Consider the following 15,880-nt stretch of genomic DNA (forward strand, 5'->3'; position numbering starts at 1 on the left):
CAATGAGTAACTCCCCACACCTCCAATCAGGCATAATTTGCCTTGTGTCATGCCAGCTTTGTATCAATTGCCCTCATGTCCAGAAGAGCTGTTTCCTGCAGAGAACCCATAATGTGGATCATGGTTTTTGATTAATAGATCCGTACATTCTTTATGCCAGAATGCATGCCATAATTTATGAGTAACAACAAGGATGTGTTCTGCAAAGAAAGTAATACTTGACTAAATTGTTCTCTTGACGTAAACCTGTAATTTTAAAATTATATATATTTAGAGTGCAAGTCAAAACAGGAAGTGCATTCCCAAAGCGGATAAAGATATTTCTGAACCTAAATATCTAGTGATAGAAAATTGCCTTGAAATGTCTCTCCCTTCCCCACGTAACAAAACCACCCTTTACCAAGTAAGTCTGTTATTTATGGGATCACTTTGCTGTACACGCAAGTTAGCTATGCCTGTTTATTTCAATGGTGAGAGGACTTCCATAGCTCCTGGCTGTCCAAACAGTGTTCTGCCCCTGGAAAGTAAAAGTATATCCATCAAAAAAAAGCAAATGTGGCATTGAGAAACCATTCTAAAAGTTCAGATGAGAAAGAATGTGCCAGGGGAAATCAATACAATTCAGTAGCAGACAGCTAAATACCCCGTGGGAGATGAATCTGGCTAAATGCAGACATTTTCATCTTAGCTACCACTAGCTGCTATTGGCTCCATTCATGTACCATGGGGAGCTAGTCAACATAGGCAAGAGGCACTGGGCTGTGGCATATCTTGTCCTCAAGTAGATGAGATGGCTAAAATAGAAAAGGCAGAAATGGGCTCAGAAGATGCCTGTTTCTCTCCCTGAGCCATAAGCCATCCAGCACGCCTGGTTTGGCTACAGGCAGCCATGTGGTGAGTACCAGAGGTAAGTGCTGTGATGCTAGTGCAGGAGTGATCCTGAACATTAGGTGAGAAACGTTAGCAACAAAATAAAACATGTCATAAACAATGGAGGGACAAAGATTAAACAATTGCATGTATCAGTTGATAGGCAGCAGATGGTATGCTGTCCAACTTCTTCCCTCCACCCAGGGAGCAGCATCTACGTGCAACCAAGCCCTTCGGCAAGAGCTGTGCCCGCTCAGAGAGCGACGTGGAACTGCAGGAATCACTCCTCTCCTTTACCATAGAGCTGCTTGCCCGCAGCATGTGCCACCAAAGTGGTGTAGTCTGTCTCTAAAAGCATTTGGGAATTCACAAGGTAGCAAAACCTATATGTACACATAGAGATCTGCATAGACACACACACATATATATAGGTATATATTACATGTTTTATTTATAACTCAAGATTTTGCATAGGAACTGGTTGTACAGATGTCAAAGCAAGACTTCATGAAACATGTTCCAACAGAGAAGAGTAAGTCTGGAATTACAGCAACTAGATACGGGAACACCAGTTTTACTAAAGCCCTAAATCCCAATGTAATTTCTGATTCACAATATTCAGATGTGTAATAGCTGAAGTAGTGACTCATAAGAGACCGAGCTGTTGCCTCAGTGCTATTTTCATTATTTTATGAGGCAAAAATTAGCACAGAACTATAACCCATAATTAATTCAATGGAAAATTCATATTATTACTGTACTATTCTGTGAAATTGCAAACCAGTAGATTTTTGGGGTTTTTTTTGTATTTCTACTAAAACCATTTACTCCAGGAGTTGTCGCGTGAGTACAGGTTGTTCTTTAGGTAGGTAGCCTGGAGGGATCACCTCCTTTAAGACCTGAGCTCAGCCTGGGCTCACTTTTTTGCCGGCAGATCTGGACACATTTCTCCTAACAGAGGCCAAGTAAGGGAGATGACCTGATCCATGACCTGCCTTGGTAACTGTTTCCCATAACTTCAGAGTCATTGTGCTTTGCTCTAGGCTAAAGGGATAGCATGACAAGAAAAAATAAATACCCATAGCAATACTGCTACTGCTGATAGGTACGTGTGAAATATCCATAGGTGACCAAAAGGTGGGCTGTGTAGTGCCTGCACTGAATTATAATTCTACAGCCATATGTTTTTAGGTCATTTAATTTCATGTGTAGCCCTGCATCTATCAAGAAGCCCCCTGAAGCCATAATTTTTAGAGCATCTTTTGTATATAATTATCTGGCTGTCAGAGTCCATTTGCTCTCCAAAGCAGCCTTGCAAGAAGTACTAAACATCCTCATCTGTTCACAGCTGCAGAGAAGATCTCTAGAATGCGTTATGCCAGCATCTGCTCTGCAGGCTGGTTGTGCTCTTGTGAAACATGTTTAGCCAGCTGTGTTGTACCACTGTGGCCATGGGCACACGGGCATAAAGGTGCCTTAGACCTATCTAATGCAGTCTCCTCCTTTCTAGAGACAACTTCATCAGTTTAACAATTATTTAACTGAACCATGCTGGTGCTGTTGCATTGCTACACTAGTATAAGGAAAATGCCACCAGCCCTCTCAATAGCCACCTTCTCCATGAAACATGTGCCTCAGTGTTCACTATATCCTTTCAATGTATGTTGTTGTCAAAAGAATCCATTGTATTTTAAGCTTCCTGCCTTTGTAACTGATGTGACTCATCCAATTGTACTTTTTCTGTTCATGTAAGTCAACAGTATTTTGCTAACTGAAGTTACAGCTTGTCTTCGGCATATAGTAGAAAGTAACCAGAGGAATGCCAAAAAAAACAAACAAACAAACAAACAAACAAACAAAAAAACAGAAAAAGACTTCAGGCACTTTATTTAGTTGATTTTCACCAAAAAAAAAAAAAAAAGCTTACACCCTTGTCTGATGGTTTTACAGTCCATTGCACAATAACCTGTTATTATGAGATTTTTTTAACCACACTCACCTAAGGCAATATGAGCTCTTATAATTTAAATGAAATATTGAAATAGAATTTTCTACCAACTAGACCATTATGAGTGATACTGATCTACAGCATTCTGTTCATTTGTAGGGGACAATAATAAAATATTTCTACTAACTCAATTGTTTTGTGTCATGAAACAGAAATGCCAAAATCAAGGTCAAGAGTATGTGAGTGGTTTAATTTCCCTGGTGCTAGCCCACAGTAAAACTCCTCAGGATACAGTCTCCTGGTCTCCTGCAAGTCATTATGTATTTAATTTTCTCCTGTAAAGTGCTTTTCTTGAATGCAAAGTCTGTGTATTCTAGAGGTAAATGCATTAAGATAAAAGGTTCAAAGAGTCTTTTTCTAAAGACATCTTATAATGTCTCCTAAGCTTCCTTATGAAATTCCAGTGCAAACCCCAACCATACTGTCTTCAAAAGAATTCCCAGTGCATTTTCTTTATTTGCACAAAGGAAGGAAGGAAAATTAAAGGGGAGAGGGAGGGGGGAGCTGCGGTCAGTGTTACAGCCCTGCAGATTGCTGGAGTCAGGCACTGTGGACCCTCAGAATGAAAAAAGATCTGTTAGGCAGGGCACTGTATGGGAATTTGCGTGTATCTACTTGTCTTGGCTTCCATGGCCTTCAGAGCATCTCATCTCAGCTAGAAACAGCCCAAAGCTATACCCCTCTCACATCTCTACCAGCACAACTCCCCCAAAATTTACACTGGTGTGCTGAGATTGCTGGCTGACATGCTGCCCAAACCTGTCTCACTGGTTTCTCTTGCTGCCTCCCTTTCTTCTTGTTTTATCTACCCATTACCCCGTGTTTTATAGCATGAGCTCTTTAGGGTAGGGACTGCTTTCACAGTGCTTGCACACCTCCTGAAGCCTGGGGATGGGGTGCTCCAAAGTGCTAGAGCCCTGGTTGTCCTAATAAACAATAATACAACCAGCCACACAAGGAAGCCACACCTCTCTACATTAGAGAAAGTAGTAGGAAAGATAAAGATGAGATAGATAAAGTATACTGCAGCAAGTAGCTTAAAATGCAGTTTGGCTTTATTTTGTCTCTCTTTCAAGACTCCTCCACAAAATTTTTGTGAGGCTGCAGGCAGCTCTGCCTGCAAAACAGCACACCAGCTGCCCCACTCCAGTGGCCTGATGGCTCTGCAGAGCCTAGTAAAAGGGTAAAAAAACCCTTCTCTTGTGGTCTCTGTCAGGCAGCTCTCGTGCTCCCAGGGGCTGACTCCAATTTCAGGAAGGCTGTGCTTCCCCCTCCAGCACCGCTGGGTACCAGAGTTCCTGATGAGGTCTGGCGTCCCTGCCCCCAAGCCCAGCCCAAACACACATCAGGCGCTCGGATGGGTCCCAGTCTTTATGGAGCTGCTGTTCACACTGTGACTGGGCACTTGTGGATGTGGCAGTCACTTATCTGCTTTCAGCTTTTGGCTCAAGAAAATAACTCCTCCAAATTTACAGTCTACCTCTGTGAACGACAAACAAAGTCTGCAGTTGACAGGAAGAGCTCAGAAAATCGTTGCCAAGATTTATGGGAAGTCACAGAAAAAAAAAAAAAAACAACATGTCAAGCTTGCCAGTGTTTGTGCTGTTTGCATGGCCACAGCACACCTGGCTGTTCCCAAGTCCTGCTGCCCTGTAGCGCATCCATGGCAAACCACTAATGTTACATTGTTAACCTCTTCCCAGCACCAGATCAGCCCAAATCAGCTGCTATCCAGACTCAAAATAGTTTACGCATTACTTGGTGAGCTAAAGGGGAGGTGAGACATGTTAGGGTTAGTAAGGACAGTAGCCAGGTGCTCTGTGAAGAACACAGTAACACAACAGCAATACACCTCTGCTTTCCTAGTGCTTCCAGTGAGTGAAGGGAAAGGGGCTTGCATTAGCTAAACTTACTGTAGTTGGGTGATTTTTGCCTGTTGCCTAGTAAATTAAATACATCCTTCTATTGTGCAAACACAGGTATGGTAGCTGGGAGAGAAAATTAAATGATAGAATGCCTTATCATAGAATCATAGACTCATAAATTATAGAATAATTTGGATTGGAAAGGGATCTTTAAAGGTCATGTAGTCTAACCCCTGCAATGAGCAGAAATATCTGACCCAAAGATAACCTTAAGAAGACCTGACCTAAGGCAGTGCCTTACTGAGGGACTGAAATAAGCTGGACATTAAAAGTAGTGGACATTAGCAATGATGAATACAGTGGAGCTGTTCTCTGAAAGAAAATACATGATGACAAGCAGTGTAAAATCAGAGCAAGTATTTACAGAAGTCCATAACAAAGACTGGGTCCTCCTCTGAAGGTACATGATCCAACCACGGTATATTAGCTCTGCGTGGCTCTGTTGGGGACAAGACAGACAAGGAGAGCAACACCTGTCCCAGCAGTACAAGCAACTGTTTCCAGTAGCGGGGCTCATGGTCAACCCTGCAGTTTTAAACAGGCATGCTGCTAATACACCTTCTCACTGCTTTTTGGCTTACAAGAAGGAGATGGTTTTGTGCTTGTTTTTCCTGAATCTGGCAGCTGGTTGCTAAATTATCTTAGCCATTAACTCAGTTGCCAATACAGTCACATAGGGTTTGTGCTGGTGGTGTTTCATAAACACACTCAGACTGGGCTTCCAGCAGCCTGTGAAGGTGATTCAGACACACCTCCATCAAGCAGGTGCAACTGTATTTATTGAGCTACCAGTCTCCCTGTGCCACTGAAAAACCTCTAAGAGTTGAACATTTGTGTGCTCAAGACTGTGAGAAAATGACTCCAAAGCGACCTTTGTTTTACCTGCAGGTATACTGCCCTGTGCTGTGATCTTGTCAGATCTTGTTAACTCATCAGTGCTAAGGTAATCTTGGATGATAAAAGCCAGAGAAGACCTCACTGCTGAGGGAGGCTGTGCCTGTAGAATCATGAAAATGGGAACAATGAGGCACCAGCATCCTTTCTTCCTCATTTTACAAAGAACTTTACAGGGGTCATTAACAGCATATTATGGGTGGCTTGTGAAGAGTCCCAGACCTAGAGATCTGGCAGAAAAAGAAAAGCACTGGTTTAGGACTGGACTGAGCTAATCCACTTTATAAAAGCTGCTGGGTAGCTAGTTTGTCCTTTTTTTATTATTTTTCCCCCTCTTTATTACTCTAACATTAAAAGAAAATCATGTTCACTGCACTATAGAGTCTGCAATTGTTTTCTGAAACAGATTTTAGGATGCCTTGTTTAATGTGGATGTTTCTGTGCCTTCACCTGAATGTTTCTGTGTCTCTGCAATGTGTTTCCAATGCTGTTAATCTGCCTCTGGAGCTGCAACACCTCCGGAATTCCTACAATGAAACCCAGGGAGTAGAAATCAGGAAGGTGGTCTGCCAGGCTGTATTGTTTTTTCCAAAGTTAGAGGATGTACCTGGCAGCAGGAATGAAAGAGGGCAGGAACACACACACTCCGAAGTGTCGGGATGTCTCTATCGCATTCCAGCAATGCCACGCCCAGTCCCAGGGACCTGGGTGGGAGTTGAGATGGCAGTGTCTGTCCTTCTCAAATCCATCTTAAAATGCAGTGGCTGTCAGCTCAGGGGACGGGGGCTGTAAGGAAATGAAAATGATTCTTGGTACCAGGTTCCACCTAACAGGTGCCACAGAACAGCGACAGCAAAACAAAAATTGCTCTACACATCCAGGTTTTTCAAGCTTTGGAAATACAGCTGAACACACTTGGTTTTGGTTTTACCCCATTTTCAGTCCTAGTGACAAGGGAGTAGAGGGGCAGTGTAACCCACTGCAGCGACCATGGCTCCTCAAACATGTCCCTGTACCCAAGGAGGTGGGTGCAGTTTTGTCAGCGGAAGAAAGTCTCAGCTCTGGGACCTTATTCTGAGCTTTTCCAAGGTGAGGTGGCTGCACAGGTGCTAAGGAACATGTTTAAAATAAGCTAGTGTGTGGCCAGCAGACAGTCACTTCCACAAAAAAAATATTTATTACCTTTGTAAAAATGCAGCTATACCCCTAGAACAGCAAAGAGAGTATCCTCTCCCAAACTTATTACAAGCTAAAATTTAATAAAAAAAATGTCTGCATGGATCTCTAAACTAATAACCTTTGTGTATAGTGGCTGGTCACATCTGCTCATGGAAAGAGGACCCGTTTGGATCCAATTGCCCTTGTGAGATATTGAGGAGGAAAGCCAAGTCACCTCACTTAGTTCAGTTGATCTTCACTAATTGATGGAATAAAAGCCAAAGCCCTGACCACCAAAGTACTCCAGATTCCAGATGTTTTAAATATTCAGGGTGGTTATAAAGCTACCAGATCCTTTAATACTGAATCCAAACAGTTACATTCTACTCAAACTTAAATGTCTGAAATTCACTAGGTTAGGCTTAATTACAGAATAATAGACTAAGAAATGTTTGTGAGACTGAAAAAGACACAGAGTTGATGCAAGCCTGAAGCTTCACGTCCAGACTGCTTCTGGAAAACCTTGGCCAGAAATCCCCGATACTCTGAACATCCGGGGGAAATCACCCTCAAGGTGAGCACTGGACAGATCATCTCTGCTTCTAGCCTGCGGACCGAGAACGTGGAAAGATGAGTTCCAAAGTGAGGGGATTCTGAGCAAGAAGTAAATTAAAAAGTCTGAGGAAGAGACTCTGTAAATGGAGCACAGAGATCACTCCCAAAAGGAAAGACAAAAAGGTAGTGTTGATGTGTCCCTCAGGACGGGGCAGTGAGAGTGAGTCAGTGGGTGGTGGCCAGAGAAAGAGAGCACAGATAGGACTGGTGGAATGATGTTTTGCAGATAGGGTGTCTGAAGATGAAGGTGAAAGCAGCTTATTCATGTTTGTCATGGATCCAGGCATAAGTGGGAGAAACAGAACATATGACATTATCCTTGGAAAGTGGGCCGAAGTGCTGCGGTCTAAAATGCTGGAAGTGTGTCTATAAGATATTCATGTAAGATTTTCCTCAAGAAGTATTTCTAGTTGGTTGATCTTGGAAAATGAAATAATTCATTTTGTTCATGCCGTGGTGAGTTAGCTGTTAGTAAAGCTATCTTCTGGGGCCGTGTGGCAAGTTTCTCTGGGTATAAACCCTGAGTGATGGATCAGCTCACCAGATGCTGATGTTAGCCCTGAAACCCTGCAGAAACATGACAGCAGGGTGGGAACTGTTCCATGAAGCTTTTCTGCAATGCTCCTGAAGCCAGTTGAAATGTACTGAGCCTGCCAATAAAAAATATTCGGTGCTACTGACTCTCTTCCAGCATTCATTGCTGTTTCTCCCACATTCCTGCTGTCCTGGTGAGGTGGGTCCATGAGGTGCAGATGGCTGCAGGGCTGCCATGCTCATCTCCTGCCCGCTAGTCCTTCTCATCCACTGCACAATACACAGACCCCCCCGAGTGAAGCAAATATCCACTTACATGCACTTTGCACAAGAAGCTACAGCAGATTTGTTGCTTAAGGGTGTACGCAGCCCGCATTTTTAAAGATTGTGCAAGAAGCTTCACTGAGAATAAAGCCTGAGCTTTAGAGGGTTGGGTTTTTTTTAGGTGTAAGCTGGAATAAAAGTTTCCATAGCTATTTTGGATTTCTAAACCAGACTTTCTGTTTGTAAACATCCAAGTAGCAGAGATGCTGTCCTTCCTCCCTTCTCCCATGAGGAACCATCTCATTCCTCGCTGCTTTACCTCCCCCTCTCTGAGCTGCCCGCTGGCTCTGGAAGCAGTCAAGGGAATGAGACAACTAAGGCTGTGTGAACAGCAGCTAAATATGCCTGGAAAACCAGTCCTTGATGGGTAGATGAGGAGATACTGTCTCTTTTCGCCATCTCTGACCACTGCACTCCTGTGCACAGAGAGCCCTTGTGTTCAGAAGGGAAAGACAAGCTATAAGACACCATGCTAGCTGTTCCCAGTATTTCAGCCACATTTTTCATGATTAAGTGCTCAAAACTAAAGCAGGGGGATTTTCCATGGTACTGAGCACTAAAGCTTTGGGTTTTGTTGGTGCAAAGAGAGCCAGGTATCAGCTGATCAACAAAGGCGTCTCTAAACATGGCTACAGATACAGGAATTTTAGGTGTTGAGATTTCAGCTGCAACCTTTCCTTTATTAAAGATATTCTAAATTGGGCCAGACATGAACACTGCCGGCACTGGCTTTGGGCACAGTGCATAGAGTTTCACGATAAAGTGATCCCAGTGAGGCCAGGCAGCACTGCTGACTCAGGGCCTTCTCTGCAAACCGTGTCTTGGTGGCCTTTGCAGCTGGGGCTCTGATGGGCCCACATAGGAGAACAGCATGGCTCTACCTGCTTACATAAGGATAAGGTGTCTCCCTGAGGCAGGCTGGAACTCCTCTTTTTTTTTTCCCTTTTTTAATTTTTCTTTTCTTTTCTTTTCTTTTCTTTTCTTTTCTTTTCTTTTCTTTTCTTTTCTTTTCTTTTCTTTTCTTTTCTTTTCTTTTCTTTTCTTTTCTTTTCTTTTCTTTTCTTTTCTTTTCTTTTCTCCTTTCCTTTCCTTTCCTTTCCTTTCCTTTCCTTTCCTTTCCTTTCCTTTCCTTTCCTTTCCTTTCCTTTCCTTTCCTTTCCTTTCCTTTCCTTTCCTTTCCTTTCCTTTCCTTTCCTTTCCTTTCCTTTCCTTTCCTTTCCTTTCCTTTCCTTTCCTTTCCTTTCCTTTCCTTTCCTTTCCTTTCCTTTCCTTTCCTTTCCTTTCCTTTCCTTTCCTTTTTTTTCTTCCCATGCATTTTGCTCCTGTGACTTGCAGCTCAAATGGCAGGAACATGTCATTGATTGTGCAGTAGTGGGATACATGAGCAGAGGGGAGACCAACTCTGTTCCTTGCTCTCACTTGCCCTGGAGCAAACCAGTGCCAAATTGGGGAGCTGTGGCCAGGCCCCAGCAGCTCCCAAGCTCTCCTGCTCATTGGTGGAAACTGGACAGAAAAGACAGCAGCATCCTGGGGTTTTGCAAGTGTCCGCCAGGACACAGAACAAGCATGCAAACCAAATCATAACCGGAAATCACAAGGAGGAGTGCTCCATTTCGGTACATTCCCTTCTCTTGTTGGGGAGGCTGCTGACTGTTGCTAGTGAAAGGTCTGGTAGGTCATGGTACATGTCAGCTCCAGACATCCTTTCACTGGTATCTCTCATCTTTCCTGATCAGAAACTTCTAAGTCAAATGAAAAGAGAGGTTTTTCATCATGGGAGTGATACCCTTCGACTATGACTTTTAAAAGTTTATTATTAATCACTTATTCCTTTCAACTTTTCCCAAGGCCTAAGAAGTAGGACATGGCTCTAGAGGCTAAAATGTTCAAAGGCAAGACCTGACCTCACAGGCATATGGAAAATCCAAATGAAGGAAGCACCTAAAGCTTTCATTTAGATGAGGGATTTTTTTTAGCAGCTCCTTTTGCAGAGGTTACAGGGAAAGTGGATCTTACAGGGACCTATGAATGTGAGCAAGTCATTTTGGTAGATCAGTATGGGAGTAGCAGTCAGTAAATAAAGGCAATGTAGAGAGGATAAAAAGAAAAGGGAAAAAAAGCAAAAAGGAAAATTGGTAGTGAGAGAAGCAGCCTCCATCTGGAAGATGAGAGCAAGAAGAGAAAAAGGGATGATTCCCACACACAAATGCAAAGGTATGGGGTTTTCATCCAGAAAAAAAGAATTTCAGAGACTTTTAAAGCTTAAGTATCCAACTGAGGTGATTTCTTTAGGAAGCAGCATGGCATCAGAACTTTTTCTTAGGTACCTGGTATAAAATGCAAGAACAAAGTAAACAGCTGAGGCTGGCATGCAGTCCTGAGCATCCCCAGGGGAACTTACTCTGAAAAACTGGCTCTGCACATCTGAACACAACTGCAGTGACAAGAACTTCTTCAGCAGGCTTGTATGGGCTGAAAAGTCAATATGAGAACTCAGAGTGTGGAAGTGCTGACAGGATAAAGGCATCCTCACAGCATTTGAACCTAGTCCAAGACTAACATAAGTGAAAACCTCTTGTGTTGAATTGCAAGTTGCTTTTTTCCCCCTATTTAAATAAACCAAAGTAGTTAAACTGAAATGATAAGAATCTGAACTGCTTATCTGAGCCTTATCAGTGAATTCTACCTTTCAAAAATAGTTATTCAAATTCTTACTTCATCAGGCTTTAGAAGGTAATATTTTTAAAGAAAGAAAATGTGAAAAAAAAAAAAAACACATTTGAAGGTGCTAGCTTCATCTGCATGGCAATGAAATGTTCTCAAGAAAGGCGTTTACTTTTAATTAATAATAAAGCACATGCAAACCACCACAGGCCACATTTGAGAAAATGTTGCAGTTCAAAGTGAGAAAGAACTTTTAATAAATGAAAGTTTCAGTGAGTACGATTAAATGAATGTCAACACAACCATTAGAGCAATCTATCAACCAGCATAAAGAAGGTATAAAAATCAAACAGGCAGGTTATGGGTATAATAGAAGCTTGATTGTATTTTTGCACTTTGACTCTGGGAGAGAGTTGTCTCTCCACAACAAAAGACAATTGTCTCAAACGCAAACCCCAGCCCTATCCAGGAGGAGCTGCCTCCAGCCTCACATGTTTTTGAAGATCCCCACTGCAAGGATTTACCACCACGTTCCTCACCAGTGGGGCTAATTCATGTTCTGACATGACATGCTGTGTCACCATGCTTACAGCCCATGCCTACATTAATGCCTACTACTATTAAATACTGCTTCTTGTGAATAAGACCTCAGATGAGCCACATCCTCACATGACCCAGCGCTGCGCCTGCTGCTCTGTGGCCATGTTGGGGGTCCCACTGTCACCCTGCTCTTGGCTGGGTGAAGAACCATGGCCAAGGTGGATGCTGACTTCAAGGTCAGAGGATGGGTAGCTCCTCTTTCATCTGGGGATGCACGCAACCCCTGCAGCTGGCCTCCTGGGGTTGGGGGACAGGTTATGGGTCACCCATGCATCAGTGTTTTGTGATCTGCTCCCACCTGCTGAGAACAGAGTTGTTTTTTAAAAAATTTGTTACCCTTCATTTCTGTTCTCTCTTTGATCCACTTCTCCTTGAGCTTGGATTTATTCCTTAGGGCTGGGGCTGCCCCTTCTTGAACAGCGGAAAACCTGTAGCATACCACGGATGCTGTTAGCAGCCAATATATACTCATATGTCATCATAACAACAAATTTCTAGGCTACTTTCCAACCCCACTCCCCACACAGCTAGCACTGTAAAGAAAGCTTTACCAGGAGAAAACACAAAGAAAGAACATAATGGAGGGTGCCTGAGCACAGCTCTCCTTCCAGGAGGTGCAGAGCCAGCCCCCATAGCCTGCAACCCAGTGGTGCTCTGCATGAGCACACAGGCTCCCAAGGGCACTTTCCCAAGGAAAACTGGTGCTGCCTTTTGTAAAGAAGATGCTTTTTCTTTTATTCTTTTATTTACTTTTGCTCAGAAAGATAGCAGGGTCCATAGTAATGCTGACCACGGTTAGCTGCATCAAGAGAGAGGGAGTGATGCTCAGACTATTTTCTTGCTTTGCTATGCTCCCCTTTCATTTGCAAGTGTGTTGAAATGACGGGAGCCATTGTCCTGGAGGAGCAGGCGGTGGTGATGCTGCAGGAGGAAGTGCTAAATATATGAGTGGCTAAATGTGAGTTTAGTGACCTCAGCTCTGTGTGAGATAGGAAAAACAAGGACTATGTTCAGCTCCACCAGGCTCAACAGCAAGGGCATAAAATGCCTCTGAGTGGGCTAAACAGCTCCAGCCCCAGAAAAAGACAGTTGAGCCGCTGAGATTATACTTAATTGGCTTTGTGGGAAGGCAGCTTTTCTGCAAGGCTGCCCACGCTGTCCCCTCGTACAAAGACTTTTCATGAGCTACTGGGGACATGTTGCCAAACATCTCAGCAAATGCCAGTGCTGTAATGTAATCTCAGGAAAGAGAGGAGCCTGAAGCCACGAGGACAGTCTCACTGCCCTCATGGTCCATCCCCACCACCTCTGTCCCTGTCCCTTCTCTTCTGGAACAATTCACCCCTGTTCCCCACACTCCATCCCTAGCAGGCTGGATGGACCCATCATCCCACCCCCTGTAGCAGTATCAGTAGCAGTGTGGACAATGTTTTAATCTAGGGAAGGAATTGGATCTTCTCCCATGTCACCATATATTGTTTAATCTCTTGTTCAGAATTCAGCCCTGGCTGGGGGAAGGCAGGGTTACAGCTACACAAACCCCCAAAGGGGAAGGCAGTGCAGATACCTTGTCCAAGCCCATTTTCCTTGCAGCAAAGACACACACCTGTGGCTCTTCTCCACCATGCCAAGAGGTCAAACATCCCACCTTGTCTGTGAGTGCAGCTGGCTGCATTGGGCTCATCTGCTGGTGTCTGACAGCAGAATTTTGCCCTAACTATACTACTGCCTCCCTGGCAGTGCTCAAGCTGCATGGAGCTCACCTGGCTAGAAGCTACATTTAAAACAAGGCCTGGAGTATCCTGCTGAGATGCTGGTAGAAAGACTTACCCACACCAGGAGTCCCAGGGAATTAGATGACATGTCTGTCTGTCTGTGCTTTCTCTGCTGCTAACAGAAAATTTCCCACAGGAAAATAATATCTCAGTCAACTTTGTCATCGACAGTCTCCACATCTTGCCGAGTGCCACCGGGAGCCATCACAATCACGTGCCATGTAAACATGGACATATCATGAATGTACTTGGGGCTTCGTGTTACACAGGAGAGATTCAGAGGAAAGTAGGATGCTCATGTTATGCTGAGGTATTGAGATGGATGTCCAAGAGCATGGTCTTTTCCCCTTGCATGTATCTACCAGTGCTGTATGTTGCAAAGAGCCGGTCACTAATGCAGACAACGCTACAGCAGTGAACGAACAGCACCTTGAAATAGGCCATGGAGAGGCCTCAGCTGTGGATGCAATCCAGCACACCATGCAGGGAGGGGGTCTAACTTCCTTCTGAATTTCCTTCCCAGATTAACTTTTGTGTGGGATATTAGGAGCAAAGGCTTGACTGGGCCTTATTCATGTGATTGTTTGTGTGAGCTTGGGCTCTAGGTCTGCACAGATGCATGCATCTTCTGTGTTTGTAGCCAAATGCCTGGCTTATACACGCAAAGCAATTACAAACAGACCAGAAAAAATGATAACAGTTTGGTTGGGGGGCTTTTCTTTCTTTCTTTTTTTTTTCTTTTTAATTTCTCTTTTATGTGTTGAAGTTGTGGTCCAGTTGATTTAGAAATTTTATTCTCCAAAGGAGCCATTTTACCATTCTTAGTTTATTTTCTCAACTTTCAAATCTGAACCTAAGCCTCTGTTTCATAGCCACGCTTTGAAAAGAAAAGAACTTGGAGCCAGATGCTGAGCTGGTACATCCATAGGAACACTTCATTTTGTTTTCTACATGGTGCTTTTTCAGGCAGCCTGTTCTGAGGCTGGGCATAGTGGAGCAAGTTTGACCAGGCTGCTTCCAGGGGTCATTCAAGCCAAAATTCATGGTTACATGAGCCCAGCCTAGTGGCTCCCAGCTGGTGAGACGGTGGTTCCCAAGTGAATAAACTCTGCTAGTGCTGCTGGCTGGAGGTGGGAGCCCTGGGGAGGTACCCAAACAGCCCTGGGCAGACCTAGCCTGGTCCAGCCCCCACAGCTGACCAGGCTGAGACATGGAGCTCTGCCAGTGTCCTCCAGTGAGGCCCAGACCTTTGGGGGCTGCAGTTGCCACACATACATTGTGAAACATCTCCATAAATGAAATAAAGGGGCTACTGCATATAATGCAAAGTACCCAGTGAGGGGTGCTGCAGATGGTATGAGAGAAGGTCCCCAGAGTAGAGCAGAAGAGCCCTTTACCCCATTGAGTTGTTTTCAGCATTCCCACAACACTTTGCCTTTTGAGCTCAGCCTTACAAGCTTCAAGGCAAATCAACAAGTTCAAGCATGAACCTAATTCAAGCTCTGAATAAAACCCATACCTGACAACTTTAATTATTAGGCTGATGCGTCATATTTACATTAATTTGAGCAGTACTTAGATTCAATTATAATAATTCTTCCATATATTCATTCCAAGAGATTTCAATGACTTAGCAGATGGCATATATAATCAAAGCTTAGCTAAAGAAAGAGGTTAGCTTTCTACAGACGAATTGTTCCTGTACCTGGATGCTGACTACAGCATCCAGTGCATGTGTCTGCCTGGATGTGCCTAAAATGGTATCAGCATTTTGAACACAGGCGAGCCAAAGGACAGGGACTGGAAAGCCCATGAGCATTGACCATGCTCCCAGGATCGGATCACATCACATCACATCACAGCCCCTCTGACGGGGGGTCCATGTCTACGTTGCCATATACTTTTGCAGTCTGGAAGTACTGCTGGATGGATTCCTCTTTTGCTGTTCATTGATCATCCTGCAGCAATGCCCAGCACAGACTTTTTTCAGTGTCAGCTGACCAGAAAATTTATTCCAGACCAGGCAATCCCTGAGGTCCTTTCCAACCTGGTATTCTATCATTCCATTATACTGGGTGGGACTTGAGTCCTTCTCCCTGCCTCTTTCCCAGGGCCTTTTTTCAGGGACACAGCTTACATCTGTTGGACGCAGAATGTGACAAGGCACTCAAGCAGAGTGTCACACCAGCAGCTCCCTGCACCGTATGACGATCTTTCTAGTTGTTTGATAACTCCTAGGTATAGCCTATGCTGTTTGTGATTGATAAGGTGTTAGATGATCTGCACCCCCAAAGTGGAGAACCTGTCTCCTCCGTTCCACCACCAACACCCTAGGACAACACTCCCATACTCAAGAGCTATGAAGAGTGAAAGCTGCTGTCCAGATATTCTCCACCCTTGTCTTTGGGTTTCTTTTACTCATCTGGTGCAATATAGACAGCTGAGATGTGTGGCAAAGTATTGCTCTTTTCCCAGGCATTAGAGATGAGGGCACATGACAGACAAATTTTAGA

The 15,880-nt window shown here is 44.0% G+C and overlaps 2 long non-coding RNA genes across 2 annotated transcripts in view; one reads left to right on the forward strand and one right to left on the reverse strand.

Annotated features, from left to right (window-relative positions):
* Nucleotides 1–15,880, forward strand: part of LOC135578413 (uncharacterized) — a 49,667-nt gene that overhangs the window by 28,668 nt on the left and 5,119 nt on the right. The gene's annotated exons all lie outside the window — the stretch shown is intronic.
* Nucleotides 390–10,851, reverse strand: LOC135578414 (uncharacterized). Its single transcript, XR_010469959.1, has 3 exons — nucleotides 10,730–10,851; nucleotides 6,305–6,483; nucleotides 390–517 (listed from the first exon to the last, which is right to left on the reverse strand). It is a non-coding gene; the product is annotated as an uncharacterized LOC135578414 (long non-coding RNA).

Source organism: Columba livia, chromosome 2 (assembly GCF_036013475.1).
Source record: "Columba livia isolate bColLiv1 breed racing homer chromosome 2, bColLiv1.pat.W.v2, whole genome shotgun sequence".
Lineage (NCBI taxonomy): Eukaryota > Metazoa > Chordata > Aves > Columbiformes > Columbidae > Columba > Columba livia.